General features: G+C 52.7%; 2 long non-coding RNA genes across 5 annotated transcripts in view; one reads left to right on the forward strand and one right to left on the reverse strand.

Annotated features, from left to right (window-relative positions):
* LOC148184546 (uncharacterized) overlaps positions 1-7,437 on the forward strand; it is a 12,837-nt gene extending 5,400 nt beyond the window's left edge. Inside the window, exons 10-18 of one of the 4 annotated variants that reach the window (XR_015772130.1) lie at positions 390-451; positions 530-571; positions 667-699; positions 799-847; positions 925-975; positions 1,063-1,104; positions 1,212-2,539; positions 6,178-6,454; positions 6,984-7,437. This is a non-coding gene — a long non-coding RNA (uncharacterized LOC148184546). Of the gene's footprint in view, positions 1-389; positions 452-529; positions 572-666; positions 700-798; positions 848-924; positions 976-1,062; positions 1,105-1,211; positions 2,540-6,177; positions 6,455-6,983 lie in introns of those variants that run through there. The other 3 variants (XR_015772129.1, XR_015772131.1, XR_015772128.1) reach the window with 3 other exon arrangements.
* On the reverse strand, positions 6,057-10,759 carry LOC106628304 (uncharacterized). The gene is made up of 5 exons (XR_001331630.2): positions 10,408-10,759; positions 9,232-9,610; positions 9,032-9,141; positions 7,456-7,559; positions 6,057-6,883 (listed from the first exon to the last, which is right to left on the reverse strand). It is a non-coding gene; the product is annotated as an uncharacterized LOC106628304 (long non-coding RNA).
* Positions 10,760-11,281: the final 522 nt, after the last annotated feature.

Consider the following 11,281-nt stretch of genomic DNA (forward strand, 5'->3'; position numbering starts at 1 on the left):
GGCACTTCCTGGAATGAGTCATGCTGTTAGTGTCATCTTCTGCCAGGGCTCTTTGAGCCTTGTTGGCTCACTCTGTCTCACCTCAGTCATCTCATTTCACAATCTCTCAGTGCTTATGGTTATTCTCCTCACTGTGAGTTTTCTCTCCTTGTTGCATCCTGTTGTTTGTCATCTCCTGTGTTACGGGTGTCTGTGTGTGTTTGGCCTGGAGCTGCTCTGCCCTGCTGCCTAGTCTGGGTGTAGGTGTAAAAGGACAAGTCCTGGGCCCCGGTAATTTGAAATTTGTAATGTAGGATGCAGTTGGACTCTAGGTGGTATCCTAGATTGACACAAGATGTCTGGAGCTGTTATCATGCAGCACCTTGACTTTTGTAGTAACTTTCTTTCAGAGCAGATGGATTAAACCTGTGGCAGAGTGCCCCACACCAGGTGAGGGCGTTCCCATGGGAAGGTCAGTCACTGTTTATCTTTGCAGGGGCAGTGTAAATAGTGCCTATGTTACAGCATTGTTCCTTGTCTTTATTTTCAGGAAGTAATGCTGGATACCGGCAGTCAAGGTTGATGGAACGAGGTGAGTGGTGACCAGGGGACAGAACAAGTTCTTATGGCTTGGGTCCCAGGTTCTGGTGCAGCTCTAAGCCACTCACTGTTGTTTGTGCATTTCAGGTGGTCCACTTGCAAACACCCAGGGGAGGCCAGGTGGGTACAAGCTTGATGTATAGGTGTGATGCACTTCAGTCAGAGCAGGGAGGCTGTGGCTTCACAGTCTCTCAACATGTTTTCTTTGTTTCTCTGCAGGCCCTGCCACTGCCTTCAGAATGGCAAGGAATAGAGGCAAACAGAACAGGTGAGCTGGCATTTAGGTGGGGTGAGTAATTAGCGGTCTGTGGCAGTGTGCTAAGCGTGTACCTTTTTGTTTTGCAGCAATTCTCTGGGCCATCCATCCGGATCATCCAGATTAGATGAAGATTTGAGGTGAGCCTGGGGCAGTGGTATGGAGAGGAGCCCCAGGGATTTGTCTTCTCAAGGGTAATAGTCATGTTTTTGGTTTTCTTGTCTTAGTTATCTGTGAGCAGCTATGGAGCTGAAGTTTGGAAACAGCAGGTAAGCGATAAGCTTTGGCTATTACAAGGGAGAGGGGGGATGTGGACGGGATCTCTTTGGGCAGGTGTTGTCACACTCTGAATTTTCTCATTCTCTTTCTTTTGCAGCTGTCATGGGGAATGTATCAACATCCACAGTGCTGATGTGCTCTCTTCTGTCAAGGATGGATTTTGGCCACTTGTCTTCAGAGAGCTAAGTGTTCAGACTGGTGGTTGGGAGGAGGAAAACCTTTGGGAGGCAATTTGAAGTTAGTTTTGAGGGGAGGGCTGTTGTGGGACAGACCCTTTGGGACTAAAGTGGGAGGGTTTTCCTCAGCATCACCCAAACCTTTATAGAGCTGTTCCAACCCATCTCTGTGTTGTCATGAGCTTTGTGTCATCAGCCTTTGAGTCTTGATGTCATCCTGGATCTTTTTGCCCAAGGAGCCCACCTTTGGGTCTGGCATGATGGCCACGGTCACCATTTTACCCACTTATCAGCGCTCAAGCGCTTCCTAGGATAGCATGCACACATCCTGAGCCTTGGCCACATTCTGCAATGTCCCTTTGGTGGCAGAGTCCTTCTCTAGGGATTCCTTTGTATCACCTGGCAGTCATTGGACCTACTCTAGGCCTACTGTGCTTCTTAAGCATCCTCTTAACATCTTTGGCACTGACTTCTTGTAAGGAGCTCTTGCCCTAGAGCCTTCTTTCCTCCGGCATCATCGGCCTCTGGCTCATCTTGCACTAGGAATCTTGGGTTCATGAGGTGAAAGTGCTGGGAAGTTTCAGCTTGTGTTGATGTATCTTGTGTCTATGTTCTGTTGTTTGTGTCTGTTGTCTTCTGTGTCACAGGGCTTTGTTGTGTCTCTGTGTTTTGTCAGTGTGGTTCTGGGCTGTGTGGGCAGCATGGGTACTGGGTGTACTCGTGTACTTTCCCAGATCAGGCTTATTCTGGCATCTTTACATTCTTACTTCTTGAGACCAGAAGTGCACAAAATGTTCTCATCCCTCTTCCTTCTCAGTTTTGCAAGTATCTTTTTTTCATGTGCCATTCCTCACTATGGTAGTTCTGTAGGTTCTGTTGCCTCAAAGTTTATCAGGCTCAACTATTTATCTTCTGGAGAGTTATCTCAAGTCCTCATGTCATCTTTGCTTATATTTGGTGCATTTATGCTTGGAGCTGCCCTGCCCTGGCATGTAGAGTTATGGCTGGGTTGAACAGTTATAAAACTATAAACCTCTCTTGTCTGGGGAGTTTTGGGTACAAAATTTATGGGTCTGGCATGGGGATAACTCTAAGCTGTCAGCTACTTGTATCTCAGCTCACGCTGTCTTGCAGGTTCCTGAGGCAGATTCTGATCCCTGCTGTCACTGATGCTACTGATTATCCCAGAACCTTCTGTTCCAGGTCAAGGAGCAGCAGTTGGAAGATGTTGAAGGGCTGCAGTCAGTGTGTAAGCTGAAGAAGGGCTGACTGTGAGAGTGTGTGTCCAGCTGTGAAAGTGTGTGTGTTGACACATTTGGGTGCCTGTTTTTTGCCTTTCACGTTTTTCAGATAATTCTTAAATTGAGAATAAAAAAACCACTCACCTGCACACCTCTTCTCACCTCCCTGCAGCTGGGTTTGTTCTTCTCTATGTTCATGGCCCAGGTTGGGGTGCAGACTGGGCAGCACCAGAGCCAGGGTTTTGTCAGGCAAGGTGATTTTGTTTGAGGCTCCTGGGAGCTACATTCCCATGGAGTGCTGTGAATGTGCACCGATGGCCTGTGGTGGCCAGGGTGTACTGGAGCTGAGTGAAAGTGGGTTTGTTTGTAAATGGAGAATGAGTGTTAAATTTCTTACTTTATTTCTCTGTCTCTTTCTCACTTTATTTCTCTGTTCCTCTATTTCTGTTCATTACTTTATTTCTAACTTTACTCATTCCAGCCCTGTCACACCACTCACCCTGGCTCTGCCCACCACCCCACCCCTCATCCTACCTACAGCCAGGGTTTGGGGGCTGGGGGTGCACAGCAGGAGTTAGGGGTTACAGTGGTATTGAGGGGTACAGGGTAGAGCAGTCAGGGGCTGGGGTCAAGGGTCAGGGTGGTTAAAGGGTCAAAAGTCAGGGTGTGAAGGTGGGCAGGTCAAAGAGTCAAAGGTCGTGGGTAAAAGGTCAGAGGTTGAAGGTCAGATGTAAGGGGTCAAAGGTTAGGGGATTGGGGAAAAAAGGTTGAGGGGCCAAAGGTCAGGGATTATCAGAGGGTCATCTCTCACAGGTCAGGCAGTCATTGGAGGTCAGGATTAGAGGTGTCAGTGCAATAATCCTGGGTGTTTCCTGGTGTGGGGACAGGGGTCATGGGCTCAGCAGCACCTGGGGCAGGTGGGAGCCACACAGGTGGGGACATGCAGCAGTGGGGACACCTCTGTCCTGGTTGCACTGTGCTGCTCCCGTGAGAAACCCCCAGCATCTCCCTGTGCTCCTGCCAGGCCCAGGGAAATGCAGGAAAACATTGAAATCACTGAGGAATGATTGAAATCATCACTGCCTGAGCTGTCCTCCTGCCCAAAGGGCAGCATCAGCCCAGAGCCAGGAGCACCCAGCAGGATGTAGCTTCTCTTTTCTGGGAGCTGGAGGCAGGCTTTCCCAGGCAGGGGGAGCAGGACACTTTTGCAGCATTTTATTAGGAGTCCTGGTGAGCTATTGGATTTGGGCTGCCTTAGAATTGAAATAAGTCCCCTCACCTGTTTTCGGTGCTTTCAGCAAGTTGCTGAAGTTGTCCTGAGATCCAGCCTGTCAATAGCAGCTTCCCATACACGCTGGGAAACTGGGCAGGCTTTTTCCCCTGGAGAGATGCTCCAGCAGCACTTGGTAGTGAGTGCTGGGGGGCTCATCCTTAAGGCAGCTTAAATCCATGATCGCCACAGGCTCTTGGCAGCGCTGAATTCCCAGTTTAGGAGGAAAGGAGCCACCAAAATGACCCCTTCCAGTGCAGCAGCTGCTTTGTGCCAGTACCTGGAACCTGGCATTGATCCTGATTGTCCAGCTCTGGAGTCACTGAAGTGCTGCAGGATGAAAAACAGACAAGACAGTGCATTGACTGCTCGTGTGGCTTTTGGGCAGGGCAATTGGCAGTGGGTGTGTTTAGGGAGAGAGACACTGCTTCCCTTCCCAGCAAAGCATGGGAAGCACAGCCCAGAAGATGAGCCTTGGGAACTGCGAGCTGAGAAGTGGCTCAAATCTGCTTCCAGCTCCTGGAATGATCTGTGTTGGAAAGGACCTTCCAGATTATCCTGTTCAACCCCCTGCCATGGTCAGGGACATCCTCCATTTTCTTCCTTGGGATCTGATGTGCCTTAAGAGAGAATGGTGAAAAAGCCATTATCCCTGACTGAATCTCTGAAAAACAGGGATTGAAGCTTTCTGAAATGGCCCAAACCTGCCTGCATGTATCCAAATGCAGCCCCTAGAAAAATCTGTGTACAGTTGGGATGAGACCTCACCCACTGTTACTTGCCAGCTCACAAGTTGTGTAGCTCAGTCTGCAGCCATGAGGGGCCAGGCTGTGTTTGAAACAGCCCCAGGTACCAGAGAGCTGGAGTCATTTTCTAGCAGATGACTTGACTGGGAAGCTGCATTCCAAACTTTTGTCCACATGTATTTTATCTCCCACCTGGAGAAGCCTAAAGCAGAGGTGGGGTGATCCTAACAAAAGAACAGGCAAAGCCATCAGTGGCAGAGGACTTACAATTGAAGTATGAGTGGAGGTGCCTTTGGGACACTTCCAGTTCCTTAGTTTATGAATGGACTATCCTGACAAGCTTGTATGAACTCCAAAGCCTCTGCGAGTGTTTTACAGCCAGGGAGGGAGACAAGACTCTGGAATCTCTCCCCAAAAACTGGCTGCTGGTTTGTTTGACCAGGCATAGGAATAACTGTGTATTCCCTGGGACTGTCCTTATGGAGAAAAGTTTATTTATGTGCCCTGGGTTTATGCAGTGTGTCTTCAAAATGATTTCATTGAAATGCCAGGGGTGCCAAATGCTTTCTCTGGCCAGAACTCGGAGCCAGCCCTGTGGGAAGGGGTTTAATGCCCATTTTCCCAACCCCTTGAGGCAGCAGCACTGCAGCACATGCACCCAAACATGCCCAAGGTGCCAAGTGCTGGCAGGAGGCAAATCCAGGGCTTGGACAGCAGGAACTTGCACGGCTCCTGTAATCCCAGACCTAGAGCTGTGCTTTAGAACTCCCAGGAGATGCTGCCTCACTCAAACTTCATTTAAAGCTCAGCATCCCTCCTGTTCCCTTGGAATTATTGTTGCTACCATTGTTGCTCTTTCCCAAAAACATGATTATTATTGTAAATTCCCACTCTTTTTCTTCCATAGCCCTTTGCTTCCCAGAGGTGCTTCCTTCCCTCCCTGCTGCACTTTGCCTTTTCCAGGGGTCTCTGAGGGAGTTCTTTGTCATTCCAGGGCTGAATTAGCTCTGGCCCCACTAAAAGCAGGAGGAATCATTTTATCCTTGTTTTTGGACACACATTTTGTATTTTCTCTATTTTGCTGACACCATGTGGTGCGCCAGCAGCTCCCAACTTTTCAGTGCTGCTCCCTTGAACAGTTTTTATTTGTAAAGCCACTACTTCCCTGCTGGAATCCCAGTCACAGCCCCCCAGAACAATGTGCAGGTTAAGGTCTTACACCTTGACCAGGACAATTTCCTGTCTCTAGACATGGAAAATAGAGGAAATAATGGATTGGAACCAGAATCCAGGCTTTTCCAGGGGAAAGTGAGGCAGTGTGCTTGGCACAGGCAGGGGTTGGTACAGGGGGTGCTCCCTGTTGGGTGATATATGTCTGGAACAGATCCTTCTCTTCCTCTGTCCAAAGTCCAATGGCAAACGAGTGAATAACTCACAGGTGTGGTCTGGAATGAAAATTGTTCTGTTAAAATTAGGCAAATAAGAAAAAAATATTGAAAAATATCTCTCTTATTTGGTGCTGTCATTTTTTATTGATAAAACCTAATAGAGAGTAATCAGAACAGAAGTGAGAAAGCCAAGAGCCTTTGACTTCCACAGTGGACTTTATTTCCATTTTCTTCTCTTTCAGGACAGGAAAATCCACTTAACTCCTCCCAACATTGCCAAAAACCTTTGGTGTTTGAGCAGCCAAACCCAGCAGGCTGCACTGGAGGGTCCCTGGTTCCTGCCCGTGGTGTGGGGCAAGTCCTCAGCTGTCCCCAGAGTGTTTCTATCCAGAGGGATCTGCTCTGGTTTCAGGCTGTCCTTGCAGTGCCCCACACCTGAGACAGAGAGAGCCCTGTCCAAAGTGGCCTTTGTCACCTCATCAGGAATGTGGCAGCCACAGCCCTGGGAGCAGACTGAAGGTGAGAACTGGGGCTGGGTTTGACACTGATCCAGGCCAGGTCAGTGGTTACCTGGGGGTGGGAGTTTAAGTGACAGATGCTGCATTTTGTGTACCCTGAGAATTTCTATCCCCCCTGGTGATTTCCTGCTGGGATGTGGCAGCACAGGGAGCAAAATTCAGCTTGCACCTCCCATGGCCATTGCTGGCCTTTGTCTCTCTGTTTGCCTTCAGACCATGGGATTTTGCTGCTGTCACTGCCACTGCCACCCTGCCGGGGGGCTGAGTCCTTCTGGCAGCCCTTGCCAGCCCCACACTCCAGTGGTGCCTCTCTGCTGTGTTGGGGGTGTTTGCCGGGAATGTGCCTCATTCCTGGGAGTATCCTTTGGTTCCTGGGCGGCCAGACAGAGCTTCTGGGCTTGTCAGCTTCAGAGTTTGATTGCAAAAGTCACTGAAAGGAAGAATGACAACGAGGTTTGTCAGTGTTGCTGTCAGACCCCACCAGACAGTCTGTGCTTTGTGTCAGAGGTTGTTGTGTATTTGCACTGCAGGGAATGACTGCCCCCTTCCCAACTCAGCCCAGGAGGTCCCAAGGACTCACAGAGGAATATTTATCCTTCACTTCCCTTTGTGACAACTTAATCTTCACCCTGCCATGAGCAATTCTTTTTTTTCTGGAGAAATCCTCACTGCAGAGGCAGTTTGCAAAGGAGCCCAGAGCTGTGTTCGGAGCAGAGAATTGCATCTGCCTGTGTTGCCACAGCCTGGCAACAGCCACGTGGAACAGACTGGGCACAGGGGATGGAGCAAAATATCCTCTCATGGAAGAGGTTTTCTCCTGTGCAGATCAGGCACGGGGCAGGAAGAGAACTTTGGAAATCAGCTGCTCTGCCCCCAGAAAGCTTCACTGCCATCATAGGACATGACCTGTGCCTACTGCTCACAATCCACCCAACCAAAATCGAGAGCAAAGGTTGGTTTGGGTTTGAGAACTTGAAATAACTTTGAAACCAAAGAAATCACCTTTTTCTTCTTTTAAATGCTGGATTTCCTCTGTGGATGTGTGCTGAGCTCTTGCTGAAGGGAAGTGTTAGGCCTGAAGGGCTCTGAGTTAAACGTTCTTCTCTCTGGGGAATTGGAAATAAAAATTAATTGCAGAAATGTTTTCTGAAACCTTTCCCCTTTTGTGCCTCCCTGTGCAGGACAAGGCTGGAGAGAGCTAGCAGGAGCGCAGCCTCAGGCTGGAGAGGGGCAGGAGAAAGGCAAAGGGACCTCCCTGGTGTCACCAGGTCACCTGTGGGGAACAATGTATGCTTTGAGGGCAAATGGAGGTGAGGAGTGGATAGTTGGGGAAAAATCTGAGTTCATCTACAGGGAAATAAGTAGGGGATATTTTGGAGGGAAAAGCGGAGGTGATGAGTTCACCCACTTCAGTGCAATTTGTGTTTGCACAAGGTGGGACCAGAGGTGAAAGTCAATCCAAAGCCAACCCTGCTCAACCCCTAAATCCCAGGATAAATTCTACAAGCTACCAATGGAGGGACTAAAAAGACATCTGAATGGACCCAAGAACATGAAGAAGGTTCCTGAGAATCCCCTTACAGTATTGTCACAGCATTTTTAACAGACCTTTAAGCTTTTTATGACAACAATGCATTTCTTTGTTGGGATCATTCACTCTGTGGGCTGTGGGGTTTATTTGGATTTGAGCTCCCTCACGGTGACCCTGACACTGCTCAGCAGCTGGTAGGAAAAGCAGAGTCAGAACTCCTGGCAGGCACAGTGTTTTCCCCCAGAGCAAATCCAGCCTGGCCAGGAGGGATCTGCTTTGGCTCCTGGCTTCTACCAGGGAAAGGCTGTTTTCATTTGATGCAGGTGAGATTCTAGCAGCCTCATCTCACACCCCTCCTGCTCTCAATTCTGTGCTCAGAATTTGTCTTGCCAACAGCAGCCAAGGGACACGAGCACTCAGACAATCCTGGCACTTGGATTGTCCCTTTGGAGGATGCTGGCTGCTGGGATTGAGATCATTCCATACATTTGCCTGCTGAAATTTCCCAGCCCAGGGGCTTGAGCTGACAGGGCAGCACAAAGATTGTTCTCAGTGTGGTGCCCAGATCTGGGGTTCACTGTGAGCTTTGCTAGCTCAGATGAATTATACCCATAGTCCCAAATTCCCTGCTCAATTCCTGCTGGAATAACCTCACAGTGCCTCAAGTGTCAAGAACCAGCAGAGCTTCCAAGAAAGCTCAGCAGCATCAGGACAAGGATAGGTTTCTGTTCCATAGAATTGGCTACTTAAAACCCTCATCCCCCAGCCCCACCAATGCCCCTGGGGATCCCTTGACAGAGTCACCTGGAATTCAGCTGATTTCATCCCCCCGGAGTTCAGGCTCCAGTTGATGTTTTAAAGCAGGAGAAGGCAGTGGCTGGATGTTCTCCCAGCCCTTGCTGAGGCAGCCCCTATGTCCAGAGGGAACATCTCTACCTGTGGAAGCTCAGCTCCTTTCAGAGCCTCAGCAGTGGCCTCTGCAAGTTCTTTTCCCTGAGGAAAAGGGATGCCCATACCTCCCTTCAGCACACCTCCAGTGCAACCCACCTGTAAAAGCTTTCCATCACTTCTTCACTTCCAAAAAAACTCCAAACTTCATCCCATTCAAACCTTTTATTTTAAAACATCTCCGAGGGTAATTGCTTGGGATTTAATTCCTGTGAGGGAAGAGTACCTTGGCTTTAATGCTGTGGATGGATGATGTCCTCAGGCTGGAAGGGAGGGGATTTGGGGTGACCAGGACACACCTGGCAGCTGTGTGGGAGCTCAGAACCGGGGAGTTACTGCCTGAGCCCCTCTGCAAACAGCCTGTGCCACCATTCCCAGGAACTGCCAGCTGTCATGTTAGGTGCCAGCCAGTTCCACCCTACAGCCATTGCAGGGGCTGGTGTGTAAAGCAGCATTAGCAGGAGAGAATGAGCTGCATTTGTACAGGAATTCCCTTGCTGCCAGCAGCCATTCCCATCCCAGGCAGGACCTTCATCATGAACCTGAGATTGGCTCAGGTGCTTGGAGCAGGGTCCTGAGAAGGCCAAGATTCTGTGTTGAACGTCCAGCTAGGCTAATTATTTCTCATTTGACTTGATGATCCTCATGGGTCTTTACAACTCCAAATGCTCCTGTGCTCTAGAAATAAAGAATAGTTTTCACTGGCTTTTTAACACTAGAGGTTTTACCATTGGAGACTGCGAGCTGCAGAGAAAGTGGGGAAGAGGAAGGAGAGCGTCAGGTCTCAGCTGGCAGGTGTCGGATGAGCGGGCGGAGCAGGAGCGAGCCCCGGCAGGGCCCCAGTCCCGCACCGGAGCGGGAGCAGCAGCACCAGCCTCGGCCCAGGGGCCGTCCCGGAGCGGCTGCTCCCGGCCCCGGCGCTGCAGCCCCGCTCGTTCGTCGGCACGGGAGAGCGGGATGCGGGCGCTGCGGTTCGCAGGGTGCGGTGGCCTGGGGCAGCCGGGGCGGAGCGGGCTCGGCCTCCCGCGGGGGCTGCGGCGGGGCCGGGGCTGCGCTGCGCTCCGTGTCCGCCAGAGGGCGCCCCAAGCGGCGGTGGCGGCCCGGGGTCGGTACGGAGGGGTCCGGTGTCCCGCTCGCTTCCAGCCGCGATCCAGCGTCTGCTCCGGGGCAGCGCCGCTCTCCCGGCGGGCCCAGCACCGCCACAGCCCCCGCTCCCCGCGGCCGCAGCGGTACCGTGCCCGGAGCCCCGGCGGGACCGCAGCCCCGCGCCGGCCGCACCTGGAGCGGCAGCGTCCGGCTCGGCTCCAGCGCCCGTCCCTGAGCGGCTCCTCCCGGCCCCTGGCCGAGCCCAAATCCCGCCACACTCCTCCGGCCCCGGGACCCATACCCCGCCCGGTACCCGCTGCAGACACGGGCAGGACCGGGACCCGAATCCCCGGGTCCCCATCCGGTCCCGATCCCGGTCCCAGCCTTACCTGAGCGCCTCGGGCTCCGCGCCGCGCTGGGAGCAGCCTCCGGTCCGGGGCTCCGCGCAGCGCTCCGAGCGCCGCTCCCGCCGCATCCCGGAACAGCACCCACGGCAGAAAGCAGAGCGGGAGCGGCCCCGGCTGTATTTAGGGCCGCGGGCGGGGCGGGGCGGGGCGGGGCCGGCACAGGTGCGGCGGGGCGGGGCCGGGGGGATTTAAACCTCGGGGAGTGCCCGGCGGAGCCATTTGCTCCTCGGCGCTCGGAGCGGGAGGTTGCGGCCGGGCCGCGCTCTATATCTCTCTTTATACTTCTTCTATGCTTTTTTTCCTCTGTACCTCTTTTCTTTTGAGCTTCTCTTTCTTTATATCCCTCCTTTCTCCCCTCCCTTCCTCCCCTCCCCTACCCCCTACTCCCTCCCCCCCCTACCCCCCCCTCCCTCTCCCCCCTAGCCCTCCCCTCCTTCCCCCCCCGGCCCTGCTCCCCACTATCCCCACCCCACACCCCAACCCTACCCTACCCATCTATCCTCCCTCTCCTCCTACCACCTTTCCCTCCCCCCCCCCACCTGCCCTCAATCCTCCCTCCCTCTCCCCTCCTTTCCCCCCCCCCCCCCTCCCTTTCCCCCCTCCCGCTGCTCCCCTGCACACTCCGAACCCCCGACCACTTGCACTGCCCCCCCTATTCCTGCCCTACATCCCTCTCTCTTTCTTTCCCCCGCAGCCGCGGGGCTTGGGGCGCCGGAGGGTGAGGCCAGAGAGCCGGAGCCCGGCGCCCCCCACTGTCCCCGTGAGCCCCACACGGGGACCGGCCCGCTCGGCCGCTGTCCCCATACAGGTTAAAACACCGCCCGACACTGCCGGACCTCCGGCTTTCCCCACATCA

Source organism: Pseudopodoces humilis, chromosome 3, assembly GCF_049639895.1.
Source record: "Pseudopodoces humilis isolate 2021_Gansu_Grassland_sample_001 chromosome 3, ASM4963989v1, whole genome shotgun sequence".
Lineage (NCBI taxonomy): Eukaryota > Metazoa > Chordata > Aves > Passeriformes > Paridae > Pseudopodoces > Pseudopodoces humilis.